Source organism: Sinohyriopsis cumingii, chromosome 2 (genome assembly GCF_028554795.1).
Source record: "Sinohyriopsis cumingii isolate HCF-2022 chromosome 2, ASM2855479v2, whole genome shotgun sequence".
Classification (NCBI taxonomy): Eukaryota; Metazoa; Mollusca; class Bivalvia; order Unionida; family Unionidae; genus Sinohyriopsis; species Sinohyriopsis cumingii.
Genome location: NC_142962.1, coordinates 31,355,963 through 31,372,102, shown reverse-complemented (window position 1 = coordinate 31,372,102; position 16,140 = coordinate 31,355,963).

The following is a 16,140-nucleotide window of genomic DNA, read 5'->3' as shown; positions in this document are numbered from 1 at the left end:
TTCTATAAGATAAAAAATATATATAATGATATGATTACAAAAACAAACACCATGCAATTAGAAAACATAAAAAACATGCTGAGAATATTTAAAGTAGGAAATATTAAACATTATATCAATCACCAATATAAATATATTCTAAAAGTATGTTATGTACCTGGCTTAGTGCTGTTGTACTTGTTCCTTTTTATTTTCTAAATGGAGAATTTATTTTGTTTTATTCAAATATTCTTTACCTATTTGAATTATTATTTGATGTATCTTTGCATGAAAAGAAATTTTTTATAGTCAAATGTTTTACATAAACAATGCTTCATTACTTGGATCGTTTATCCAGAAAATTATTTGCACATGTGAAACATTTATTAAGTTCCTATTTTAGTGTTTCAACTTTAATTGTAAGGGATGTAAATTTACCCATAAGATTATTTATTTTATGATTTCTTGTGCTTGAAGAAAAGTAAATTCGTGTCTAATTTATTGAACGTATCCTTTAAATCCGTTATTGATAAGCTGTTAGCTGCCTTCATAGAATTATTTATCTTTCATTGAAATCAATCTTTATTTTTATATCTTCATTATTTGTTTTATTTTCATTTATGTAATGTTAATTATCAATACTTTCATTTTTAAATTCTTTTAATATGTTATTTATTGTTGTTCATAGCTGCCTATTTTTGGTTACTATCAGCAACCTTTCCATCCAGACCTTTTTGATGTTCCTCGTTTCGTTGTTTGCAATGTGTGAAATTTATATATCACTTTGAAAAACAAACTACATCATATTTCATGAAGTTTTTCTCTCGATTTATCCGATCTGATATTTTTTTCCTTCGTCTGATACTGGGTCTTAGTCTGACTCCACACCATCTTTCATTCTGGGTCTTAGTCTGACTCCACACCATCTTTCATTCTGGGTCTTAGTCTGACTCCACACCATCTTTCATTCTGGGTCTTAGTCTGACTCCACACCATCTTTCATTTTGCCAAATTCTGAATGGCGTTTGATAGCATATAACAATTTGTTTAAGTAGACTATGCGCATCCAATATCTTTTGTCTGCTTTTTTTTAATCATTTTAATTTTTGTTATCTTGTTTATTTTCTTTAAATAATTATTCTGATGTTGATATCTTATTATTAAATCTGTTATTTTATCCCTGAAGTTTTATTTTGGTTTTTGATTCTTTTCATAACACATTCCCCGTTAACAGTGTTATTTGTTCAACAAGATTTATTGTTTAGAAATTGTGAAGATTAAGGTCCACATTTATGTGCTAAGATACTTGCTCACCCCATCGTTGTGTGTGTGTGTGTGTGTGTGTGTGGGTGGTGGTGGTGGTGGTAGTGGTGGGTGGAGAATAGTGACGTCTGCCTTGAATAATGTTGCCTGTTAACTGAAAAACTAATTTTGTATTATCACCGTTCCATTATATTAGCATATTTATATAACAATATGTCGAAGTTACATTTAGATCTTCGTGGTAAACCCTAAAGGTTTATCTATTGATCGTTGAACTGGTAATATCTTAATGGTGTTCATTTTCTGGATATGACATAAATCTTCCAAATGTTCGTTCATAATTGGACTACATCCGAACAGATTTGAATAATCTCCAGATATTTTTTAATAATTGGATAGTTTCAAACTATAATTAAATGTCAGATATGGATGACGCAAAAAGAATGTTTGAATGGTAGACTTCCACAGCAAATTGTGTATCTCTTTTACTGGGATCGTTGGGTATTAGGTTATAAAACATCATAACAATTATATATAACTGCAACAGCTAATACCACAGTAACTGAATTTGTGGCAACATGTGTCAGTAGTAAATTTTTGTAATATTGATTAACGTTCATCTTACATAAAATTATATTTAATTATTTCTAAATGAAATAAAATTTTAATGCTCTTTGTTCTTGTTTTTTCCCTACATTTTATTTAATTAAATATACGTGGCTTGTTATAATATTTTTAGACAATGGTGACAACATGAATTCCAAATGTAAGTACAAAATTCTGATCCTTGTTATATTTCTTGGCCAAACATTTAGTTATCCATCAAATATGATTCCACTTTCTTCAAGTCGTGATTTGGAAGGTTTGTGCATTGTAATTGTTTTAATGCACAAAAAGCAGCACATAACACTGATGTTAGTAAATTTTCTTTAACATTTATCTTTCATCTTTGTTTCAGTTCTTTTCTGTTATGTATTTACTAACGAATATTTGCAAAATCCATTAACATGAGCAATTGTCAATGACATTTTGAATTCTTCCAGGTGATCATAAAAATGCTTTGTGTGTTGTTCAATAAGTCCAAGTTCTTTATTCATTTTTGTTGAACTCTTGAAATATATAATAAAATAACTGAAGATATTGAAATGCACGAATTTCAATTAAGACCTGAAATATGACCATATCAAGCTAATTAGTGATAGAGCAGGAAGTTTAATTGATAAACATACTAATGTGTTAGCAATTTATATTGAAAATACGTTTATGGAAAGAAAGTTGACAAACTTCGGAACGATTAACTAAACCATCACTCCAAAGGGAAAATAGTCAAGATTTATTTAAAGATGTTACAAGTTTAGTTTTTGAATGTTATAAAATGGTAAGAGCAAAACTTGCTTATTAATCAAAGTGAAGGAATATAAATTAGTATAGCATACAGGAAAGAAAATATTTTAAAATGGTATGCATTACCAAACATAAGAATAATAACAAATCTGGTAATGAAGCCATACCACAACTATTGGAAACTTCAGGTGAAGGAGTATTGAAATTTGATAGAAAAGGTAAAACTGATAATATTTAAAACCAATATAAAAATAAATGTTTGTCAATATCCTACATTAATATGAACTCTTAATTCATAATGAGCCAAGAAAAAGACAAAAAGTTTAGAAAAGCATTTAGTGTATCAAAAGATACAAGGTTACCAATGAATACTAGATTAGAACAAGAAACACTGTACAGAGAAGTCATTATTTTTCTTTCAAAGTAGAAGTAATATGGTTTCTCATTTAAAATGACAAACCGGATGCAACTGTTAAAAACATATCAAAACAGAAAATATTGTATTTATTATTTTTATTTCACTTGCATAGATGGTACTTTGTCAAATGTCGACAACATGGTGTTGCATTGATATGGAATAGGTGTGGCATTAATAGGGGATAGAAAGATATTGATATTCGCGACATAATGTTGCAAAATTCTACATCAATTGATTGATATGAAAACGATGCAGTATATTTGTACCTAATATCATACACATTTACGACAGGGTCACGTTTTCGGCACCAGCTATTTAAATTAACATCATTGCATTCTGACTTGAATTGTTCAAACGAACGTATCTTCGGTCATTGTAGTTTTGTACGGCAGCTTAATGACTCATGCACATAAGGACATAGGAAGAATCGTACAGCCTATATTATTGCGCTGATTTTCCAATAATAAGAAAAGGAGCTTACCAAATTCAATACCACATAAACTTAATGGGCTATTAAGTTGTCAGTGAAGCGTTTTGGAGAAGCAGGATTCCTGTCTGTCAGATTGAGGTCTATCGAAATTTAAAATGTCATGCTAGATTAACAAGGTAGTCACAACATCAGATGCAACCATAACAAGAACTTAAGTGATTAAATCAATATATTGGATCCTTATGCCAAATGATGCAAAGTATTGTTGTATGGTTAGTATTGTTTTCTCTGTGAACAACAGTCGACCGTTTGTATACAAAAAATTCTCCTAATATGTATTTAATTAGAAAGTGACAGGTGTCACAAATCGCAGGCATTAAACTAAGTACTAGGAAGAAGCAAAACTAACACGTTTTGGGAAACTTAAATAATTTATTTCTATATGCTACAAAATGAAACTTTAAGACGACCTTATGACATTTTAACTTGCGTCCATATTGTTGGTAAAAGGTTCTATACAAAATTAAAAAGAATGAAGTCTTCTGTATGAATTCATGGTTCTCGAATATGCTAGTTTCGTTATCTTTGTTTATCCTGACGTTGCAACAGTCCTGATGTATCACAATGGCATTGTCAAAAACTCCATTGAATACATTTAAAATAATCTCCGAACGATAGTTTTGTCCAAAGTCAAAGAGCAATTTGTAACTCCAATAAATAATTTAAATAAATGTGTGTATAAAGTCAAATAACACTTTGTAACTCCAATAAAACATTTAAATAAAGGCTGTCTTCTCAAATTATATGTAAACACAACATTAAACACACATGCAGACATATATTAAAAAAGAAAAAAGAAAATAAGAACTACTCAGTTGTACATGTCGTCTTTGAGCTTACATACAACCTACGGATGTAAAGTGCAATAATTTTCCTCCTCGATCTATATTGCAATACCTCATACGTGATGTTATCACAACACCACACATAGCAACAGAACCCACCTGACCGATTCATCCAATGGTAAATTAGATGAAACTTGTAAACAGATGCATTATTACGATTGATTTTAAACTTGACATCAACTACCTATAATTCATTGCAATATACAACCATGCACAAACTGTAAAACACAACTAAATAAAAATAACACAAGACGCATTTACTTCTTTTATTTTACCAAAAGAAGAGGTTATTTTCATTGATATTCAATCTTGTACATGGTATTATTGGCATGTTTGGTCTGTAGATTTGACTATTAATTAAAATGCAAAGAGATTTTAGTGTTGCTTATGTTTTGATTTGTATTTTGTTGCATTGGTATCCATTTATCTGTCAGGGTCTCGAAATCAATATATAATTTCCGTCCATAAATTATAAATTATGTGATCGCGAGGAACATGATTTAAGCTGGTAACACGATATGTTTTATAGACATAACCTATTTTCTTATCAACCACTCCTAGATTATCTGCCTAGATGACAATGTAGAAGATGAAATGTTTATATATTCTGTAGCCCTGCTGATTTCATCGGTAAAAATTGTCTTTACTTTTTTTAAAGCTACTATTCTTGTATTGCGTACAATAAAATAGAGCTGTAACATTTTAGTTTGGTATGATTGCTATTTGGAAAGAGAACTGTACCTTTTATCTTTACTAAATGCATGAAACTGTAAAACAGTTTTTAAAGGATGCGTAGGACTAATAATAATGGTGGGTTAGCAGAGAAAAAACGCTTCAAAACTGAATATCAATGCATACGTTATACTGCATCTTAAAGGGAAAGGAATATTTCTGTGCTTCTGAAGAAAATAACAGTAATTGGAAAGTATTCGTTTTTCAATTGAATGAAAGGGACAGTGTTACCGAATGTATAAGTTTGTCTATAAAAGGTCTGATTAGAAAGAGTTGGTAAAGATGCAATCGGTTCAGTGGAAAAATCCGAGAAAAAATTATAATTTTAATTTAAGACATTTGAACCTTAATGCAAATATGTCCTAAAAAGAAAGACTTCATTTTAAATAAAAACATATATTTATCTATGTGGAAGACGTTTGCTTCATCTTATGTAAACACATATATTGTTAATTAGGAAAACGAAGTTTTTGCTATGGCCCAAATACAACCAGTTTATTATCATTACTTAAAAAACATTGATCAATATAGGTGAATACTAATCAAGAAAAGCAATGATCTTAACTTCAAATAATGTCACGTTTGCTGATATCTTTTCAATATCTCACCCGCATGAAATAAATGCATCTGTTTTGTTCTTCCTAATCACTTTAGCAATAAAATATGGATAAACATGAAGTAAAAGCTCACAATTTTCGAGTGCATTGTTTAAACCATCAATCAACCTTCACATCAATCTGCAAATGGTTAATAGTTTGTGGAATTTGGTATTTTGCAGCGCAGCACAACTTAAAAGCAATGTAATGAAAACAAGTGACATGTGCATGAGCATACCATAATAGTCGGTCTGGCTGGTTTAATGGTAGGATTCAAACGAGTATCCTTTCGGTCACGATTTCATCGTGATAATTACTGGGCTACCGTGGGTCCTGAATCCATGCTGCTTTCGGCATGCTTGCATCTGACCATTTGTACATCATCTTGCTTAGGGGATGTTCTACAAAAGGATACGTATTATCAGATAGAAGTTTCCCCGGGTTTCCCAAGCTCTAATAATATAACGGTAGCATACCTTTCAGCTAAGCATTGGGTTGGAAACATGAGTTCTGGATTGCAAGAGATTGTGCTAGTCATATATATATATATATATATATATATATATATATATATATATATATATATATATATATATATATATATATATATATATATATATATATATATATATATATATATATATATATATATATATATATATATATATATATATATAAATGTTAGTAACGAATTTTTACAATTGCCTTCTAAACATTCTGAGTGCAAACAAAATCACAACCTACCCACATATCATACTTTCACTCCACCCTAAGGAACCTGACGACATCCCTATGACTAGGACCATGCTGACAGAATGGGGGAAAAAGGGAGTCAACACCCAAACGTTGTGATTCATGATGGATGGTTGGAAAAGGTAGCCACTCTTCAAGTACCAGTCTCAACAACTTTGATGTCACATTTCTGTGCATAACAAGCTATAAGAATCTAAAGGAGGTTCATCTGAGCCAAGTGTAGTACTATGCGAGAATGCCGTATCACTATGCCCATTAATACAGAGAGAATATACGAGTGTATATGAGAATGAGTTGTGCAAATATATCCATTGTATATCAACGACATGGATCTCAAATAGCAATGTGGTACTTTAGAAATCAGCTTTCCACAGTTTCACGTTCATGACTATAAGCAACGGCGTCAGAGAAATTTCCCCAAATATTATAACTATTAGCGATGGCTGAGTCGCAAGGGGTCAATCTCATTTCCATTATCGCAGCAAGGACCTGAAAAGAGAAAGAGGTCGACCGTACAGAATGATATATATACTTTTGATGCGTTACTCCTGCAAATGATATTGTGGGCCATTGGAAATCCAACTCGTGTAAGGTGTCATCAGTATAAAGCCGCATACCAAATCAGATTTAAATATAGGAAAATTTTATAAAGTTATGTCGCATGAAATTCAGGAGGGCCGACTATTAGGTATGTATTCTCTGGTATTGTTATGAACGAAAGAGCACTGGAATCTGGCAACTCAGCTGAAAATATATATGTCCTTTACTATCACCGAATATAAATAGGAATTTGTAGAGCTTTGGGCTATTAAAGAAGTGACTTTATTTTATTTTATTTGAATACGTGTACCTTTTCGAATTGTTTAAAACCGCTTTGTAAAGTGTCTTCAGGCGTCTTATAAAGTAAAATTCCTTTTCTTTCTTACTTGACCCCGGGATTCCAGTTGCGTATTATGGCAGGATAAGATGAACGTCTTGCTACTGGAATTCTGTCAAGCTTCCTTGTCATCCAATCCGATCTGTGAAGATTGATCATTTTTGTAGCATTACGGTTTCTCCGATATCCTTACATATGATGATATAAATTATATTCTTCAGTTTGCATGTTCCATTATTCTTTGTTATTATGCTAGAAAATCGATTTATCTCTAGATTATGTTGACATGTCCAGCACTTGTATCACCACATCATCCAGATATATCACTTATGTCTTGGCTCTTGATTTGCTTAAAATTGGCTTGCTCTGATTATTATGTGTTAAGTTTTCTGTATGCATTAGGTTATTAAAGCTTTGCTAGAGAGGATTATTAACGTGTATCGTACCATTTCACAATGGACTCGTGCTTGTAGATGATGTGACCTATTAATGAGTTGTCTGGATGGAATGTCAGAATAAATGGTGTCCAATCAACGTTGTGCTTTCCTTTATATTGCAAGAGGTCATTGCTGCTTTATTGTTTGATTCTTCGTTGTTACTTCTGCTAGTAGATCTTTGTCGTAGCAAGCGTAGACAACTCTACATTTCGTTTTCGGAATCTTTTTTTTCTTTAGAAATTCAGTGTATTCTCTGTGCCCGACTGTATGAGATGGTCGATTGCGCTGAAACGACTTCTCATTTCGGCCTTTCCAAGGGTAACAGTCAGATATGCTTACAAAGACAGCATGTATTAGGATGTGTTCCTATAAACTTCGTTCCGTTTATAATTGTTCCTTAAGGTAATATTGTTTTTGACACTTTGTTTCTCTATTCTTCACCGCAGTTAAATTTTTTAGCAAATAAAACTGAATTATTGGAAATGCATTGATGGAGGTAACAACACGTTTACGGTAACATTATCATTCTAACGTTCTTCTTTAATTTGATGTTTTTATGGATAAGGAATTAAATATGTGCACCATTTCAAGAAAGGCAATTATTTTGATACGGATACATTACGAAGTATTTTTATGTTTTACTTAATTTGATACTAATAGTGTTTGAAATGAAACTTTCTCTTCATACACGGAATGCACACATTAGACATGTTCTGATAATACTGTGAAAGCGATACTAGCAATGATTTATCACATGTCGGTAATGACAAAAAAGCAACCAATATCAAATCTCGGTAATGAGATAAAACAAGGGTGCTGCTTAGTTTAAACAAGATTAGCTTTCCAAATACGCAATTGTTAGCGATGTGGATTTGTATTTGAGAGGTCTGAAAGGGATACATTTGTCATACGTGTGAAATGTAAAAAGGATCAGAGTTTAAGTCAATGTCTAACTTCGACCCATTTACTGAAAAGAAAAAGACGACATTTATCAATGAGAGGAAATATCTGAGACCAAATCTTAGCCTGCGTTTCGTATTCTCTCATTTCTCATTTCCGATCCTGAATATCCCAGCGTCGTGTCTTGTCAAAACACGTTGCCATGGTTTCACTACTATGCCTGTGTACGTCATGCAACTGATGCAATATGACAGAAGTCACTTATGTTGTCTTAATACAATTCTATGAAAACTGTATTACAGTACACGTGAATCATGGACAGTTATTACATTTTAAAAACAACATTAGACGTATTTTTCATAATACTTGCAAGACACCTTCCCGTTTGTCATATCTCTTTTATAGTCACATTTAAGATTTTATAGAAGATATACAGTTTGAAATGTTTACCCTCATATCATACCAATGATTTATATGTTACTTGTTTGTATTGGTAAATACGAACCGGCCTGGGAGTGCAGTATTAGTCGGAAGTGCAGTATTAGTCCGAAAGAAGAACGAGTTCATTTTTCCCCCTAAAAATGCAGTAACCTTTTTATTAAATACTAATTTTGTTTTCTTACTAAAGCTTAATAATAAACAGAATGCACTACAAGAAACAAGGTAAATAGAATTTATGCTATATTCTAAAGTAAATACACAACTATAGATTCATGAATACACAGTAACAATATTAATGTGCAAATAGTGCAGACGAGCGACCTTTGAAATTCGTCGCGCGCTTGACATTAGTTTTTAAACAATTCTTGTTTTGGTCTCACAAAATAGAAGATTAGAGTCATATTGTGGATGAATGCACATTGAAACAACTTTTCAAGTTAAAATGGATTCGATGAAATTTGTTTTTTACTTTTGATCCAACTCATATTTGCTTTTCTGCTTGTGATGAACTAGATATTTCATACCTGAGTCAATTCCGTGCAATGTACACGTGATTTGACCAGAGGAATGGCATTGAATGAACAACATCTCTGTTTTTGTTATGTGATTCATTGTTTGGAATGATACTGTGCGAAATAATATTTATTTTAATTGAAAATATAAAAATGACGTTATAGAAAATCATATTCATTTCGTTGTGAGAATGTGATATCTCTTGTAAATGTAGTCGAAATTACTCTAAAGTATTGCGGTGTGTATCAAGTTTTGGAACCATTGACATGGGTGAGGCAATTCAGAGTTATAGAACTGACTGTGCATTTTGATGAAATTCAAGATGAAAAAATATAAGTATATCTATTGACATTAATATTTCCAGCGAAAGAAGACGTATGTTTTCGCATGTTGGAGAGACCCAGGCTAAGCACATGACTTGTATGGCTTATATAGCAAGCATACATTCAAAATATTTTATCAATAAACCTAAACGGGGAAATTTGCAAAACAGCTACTGTGTGACAGCTAGTGGAAATAAGACTTCGTCTTGGCTTAGTGACTTTGAGGCTCTGAGTTTTGCATCAAAACTTTCAGTTCCATTTTTGTTCTCGAATTTATTATTTTGACTGACTTGAAAAATGTTATTTATCTTCTAGATATGCAACAGCCCATGGCCTCAATATACTTTATCATGCTTATGTTATAGACCCAAGAGAGCACGGTTCATAATCATTAACATTCTATTTGTGAAAAGTTTACGAACATTGCTTCTAAATAACTGATCAGAATGTTTTAAATAACCGATCAGAATGTTTTATGTTATGCTGCTTTCTCGCGTTTGTTGTGCGAATATCACGTTCATTCGTTCGCTTCTTTGGAAGATTTATTTGTGAGTCAGTAAACTTGTCCACATCGCGAACGTTATCATCTCTACTTTCAAATGGACGAAACATCTTGTTTAATTTATTTCGTAAACAAATCTAATAAACCAAAAAGCTCTATGGGCGTACATTTTTATTTACAATCAAAGTACGATACTATTTTTAGACAAACGTGTCGTGCAATATGAAGCCAAGCAATGAGAAAACAAAATACAGCACGATTTCGACAATGCAAAGGTAATGGAAAAGAATGAGCACATAATAATAACAAAAATGAGCGTATAATAAAAAAATATAGATATAATTTATTATGTTCCAAGATGGACCTTAATTCTGAATGATGCGAAAAACGATCTTCCTTACAATAAACCTATTGAAAGTATATATAAGTGTATTTGTATTATATGATTTGTTGTGTATATTTAATGTAATTGTGTGCTTAACTTTTGTCCCTGATTGTGAGTTGTTGATAATGTAAACAGAATGTTTACATGGCTAACTTTTGTCCGTGATTTAATAAGTTGTCAACAAAATTGTGACGTATTATTTGAGTTTGGAACATTTTACTCTTAGTAAATTTCCATAAGAATGAGTCATATTGTTCTACGACATATATCACGTAAAAGTGTGTACAAATATTAATATGTTAAACAAATTCTTATCGTAGATGAGTCTCTGGAATAAATTTGTTTTCAGATTTTACATTTGTGTTTATATGCTTCAGTTATTCCATGGAATTACTAAGTGATCGTTGACTTGATATACACTTCTCTGGGACTATTGTGAATTTATTCAAAGACATTCTAGATTGTGCTAGATCAGGACTTTCAAAATTATTGAAATTCATTAGGAACTTTGGACTTGTGATGGAAAATTTGAGAATATTTCGGATTTAATTCACAATACTGTTTCTCTTAAATTTTCACTTCGTAACTTAGATGCCTTTCTTCTTGATTTTACATAAATCGTTGTTTTTCAAAAAGTGTACGCACAGCTCTTAGTTGATAGCCATGAAATGCAGAAAAGATGGGATTGAGCGATTAACACTCCTCATTATTTAACCTGTGGTGTTACCTACGAATGTGTAAATCTTTAAATGCCAACTATTTATGCATATATATGTTGTTTATGCTGTCTATTAATATATACCAGCCTCGTAGAGATATATTCGCCTATATTTAATAACGTACACACACATGCACACACTTATATATATATCATATTATCTGGAGTTTGAAAGTTCTAACGAAAAAAATTATCAAAGAGGCAATAAACGCGCCGTGTTTGGATCTAACACCACAAAAATGCATAACGTTTACACTTTTTATACAAACTTCTCATCCAACAAATTATCTTGGAACGTTTGGGACAACATTCATAGAATCTTCACTGGAGGAAAAGGACATATAATTACATATAACTTCGAAACGTATTAAGCTCAAAAAACAAACTTAGACTCTATATTTTATTTATTTTGCATAAAAGTTAAAGAGATAGCATAACCAATATTGCAAAATATAGTTGTAAGTTGTACGATATTTTCAGTTAGAAAGCTTTGTGTCTAATTTAAGCGTCTGGAGTACGATTTAAAGATTTGTTCGGAGCCTTTCGAGATTATTCGTAAGTTTCTTTTGTACCGGTACAATGTATTTGACGTGATCCAAACATAACAACGCTGTGGAATGTTAAAAGCATATGAACGGCCTATCATACGTATTATACTACACGTTAATCATCTCACACTAGAAACTTTCTTGAGGTGAACATTTAACTCTGTATAAATCAGTTACAATATAAACGAAAAAGAGAAGACTTATCTTCTTTAACGAATTTAAATCTTAATACCCACCACAGCAGCAACATAAATACATTTACAAGATGAAAATAAAGCACACAAGCCTGAAACACGTTTGCGGCTAATGTTTCTCTCCAATATCATTCATTATGCTATCCAGAAATCTACTCAGTTTCTTCTCCGTCCATTTACAATGAACCCCAAACCTTTATGTCTTAAACGTTAATTATGAAGACAAAACTAAGTGAAACATTATCTACGTAATCATGTTTGCATGCTAAGGTTTATTAACAGACTTATCACAGGATTGTCAGATCAATAACAGTTGTTATATATAACAAACAAGATTAATAGCACTTCCTTGCATAATTTATAGAATGGTCGAATTCTTCCAGGATAATGAGAAACGATTGTCCTGTCACAATTAGTTTAATTTACATTTCTTTCATTATTTTTGGTTTTGGCATTCATTACAATTTATTCCAAAAATATCCTTAAACTTCTTCCATCAACGCAGGCTGGGTAAAGAAAGTTTCTTGATCTCATCTTCAAACGTTCTCAAGAATTCGTCAATGTGTTTACTCAATTTACATTAGATATAATTGATATACTGTTGATGAATGTGGTATTAAGAAGGGTATAACATGTGCATGATATACCCTTGATGAATGTGGTATTACGAAGGGTATAAAATGTGTATGATATACCCTTGATGAATGTGGTATTAAGAAGGGTATAAAATGTGCATGATATACCCTTGATGAATGTGGTATTACGAAGGGTATAAAATGTGCATGATATACCCTTGATGAATGTGGTATTAAGAAGGGTATAAAATGTGCATGATATACCCTTGATGAATGTGGTATTACGAAGGGTATAAAATGTGCATGATATACCCTTGATGAATGTGGTATTAAGAAGGGTATAAAATGTGCATGATATACCTTTGATAAATGGGATATTGAGAAGGGTATAAAATGTACATGATATACCCTTGATGAATGTGGTATTAAGAAGGGTATAAAATGTGCATGATATACCCTTGATGAATGTGGTATTACGAAGGGTATAAAATGTGCATGATATAACCTTGATAAATGGGATATTGAGAAGAGTATAAAATGTACATGATATATCCTTGATAAATGGGATATTGAGAAGGGTATAAAATATACATGATATACCCTTGATAAATGGGATATTGAGAAGGGTAGAAAATGTATATGATATACCCTTGATAAATGGGATATTGAGAATGGTATAAAATATACATGATATACCCTTGATAAATGGGATATTGAGAAAGGTAGAAAATGTACATGATATACCCTTGATAAATGGGATATTGAGAAGGGTAGAAAATGTACATGATATACCCTTGATAAATGGGATATTGAGAAGGGTATAAAATATACATGATATACCCTTAATAAATGGGATATTGAGAAGGGTAGAAAATGCGCATGATGCACTCTTGATAAATGGGTTTAGTGAAGGGTAGAAAATGTGCGTGATATACCCTTGATAAATGGGTTATAGTAAAGGGTAGAAAATGTGCGTGATATACCCTTGATAAATGGGTTATAGTGAAGGGTAGAAAATGTGCGTGATATGCCGTTAATACATGTGATATTGAGAAGGGCAGAAAATGTGCATGATATACCCTTAGTAAATGGGATATTGAGGAGTCTAAAAAATCAGAAAATTCATTATGTCAAGCTTTATTCTCTTTGGTAGTTGTACTTCATTGAAAATTGTGCTTTCATTGTTTTCTCATTTTCTGAACCTATCCAACACACAAGGTCATAAGGAACGATGTTCTAATCACATTTAATTTAGCATTTATAAGGACTTCTAATATTAATATTAATTCCAAAGTAATAACTCAATAGAGCCGTTATTGTTTATATGTGGAACTTAAACTTTCTATATTTTTACTCAATTACAGATTCAAGACGTTTCAAAAGAAAATATTAGTGTGCATTAGAGATGCACAATACCTTTCCTTTCAACTCCGCTTTAAGGCTTTATTCCTCAAGTTCGTTTGTTGGACAATGACCTATTTATTCATAAAAAGAAATTTAATGGCATGTGAGCACAATAGCGGCTAATGCCACACCACGGCAGTAGACCTTTATAACTGAAATTAATTATGTGTATTGCAAACGTGTCCTTACCAATCATTTTGTAAAACGTATTTCAAAAATGATATGCAAGTAAAACAATTGCAAGTTTTAGGATTTACGCCATGAATTCTTAAATGAAGTGTACGTATTCGAGCCGATAGGTTGTTGCAATATAAATACATATATCCAAGATATCAACGGAGAATGTTAGTGCTGCACCTACTATCAAAATTATTGTTTATATTTGATTAATATCTTTACTATCTGGCAGGTCCATAATGAAATACGATGTCCAATACGTTTGATTAAAACAATCGCCATCACTGATTCGACATTGTTTTGTATTTTTCCACAGCGTCTTTAATGAGATTGTTACATGACAAATGCAAGTAACTCGATTCACATCGTATGTTATCACGGTATAATTTGTAGGAGTCATACATGGTTAAAAATGCAGAAATATTACCTATGGTCATTCCCTTGTTTATATATATATATATATATATATATATATATATATATATATATATATATATATATATATATATATATATATATATATATATATATATATATATATATATATATATATATATATATATATATATATATATATATATATATATATATATATATATATATATATATATATATATATATATATATATATATATATATATATATATATAGAAACAAAGGAATGACCATAGTTAGTATTTCTGCACTTTTAATCATGTATGAAAATGAAAAAGCGTTTCGAGAAGAGAAACGCAATGTTTTGTCTATGTAAGCAATATGCGTGAATACACGTTTCTTATATACAATTAAATAAAAATGTAAGTATAAAACCGTCTCAAAGGACAAGTCCATCGTATACTGCACTGAGAAAAAGTTAATGCCTTCAACGCTTTTGCAACAGTGAAGAAGAAAGCTTAACGTATGCACACTTAAACTTAGGGTAAATCTTTATGTGAGGTCTTACTATATAGTTATTACAGATGTTTATAATTTCTGAAGTTGAATAAAATGCATTAAATTGTAATGAACCTTTGTAGCTATCCTAAGCTCGTACGAATTGTGTGATATAACTGAATGTGCTTCTAAATCTTATCGAAAAAAAACATGTTGTCATTCTATGCAAAGACGCAATGTAATAATCTCATATAAACAACACTTCTCCCTTTAGTTTAATATAATTAGCAATATGAACCAAGATGGTATCGAAAATGTCAACTATGTTTTCAGTGGGAATAAGGGCTATGGACCCGTCTTTAAATTGGTCGATATCGGGTAAATACGAATTCAATGTTACAAAGTTTACAGGGTTAACATTATGGATCGATATGGAGTAAATGGGAATTTGACATTATATGCAAGACGCAATTTAATAATCTCATATAAACAACACTTCCCCCTTTAGTTTTATATGATTAGCAATATGAACCAAGATGGTGTCGATTATGTCCGACTATGTTTTCAGTGGGAATAAAGACTATGGACCCGTCTTTAAATTGGTCGATATCGGGTAAATACGAATTCAATGTTGCAATGTTCACTGGGTTAACAATATGGATCGATATGGTTTAAATTGGAATTTGACATTAGTACATACATTTAGCATAACGGGTCGCTACGGGATCAATGGAAAATGTAGAATTAAAAATGTTCATAGGTTTAACATTATGATTCGGTATGATGTCAGCAGTTATGAAATACTTCCTTTGCTGCTTGCATTTTATTTTTAGTAACACAAAATGTACAAAGT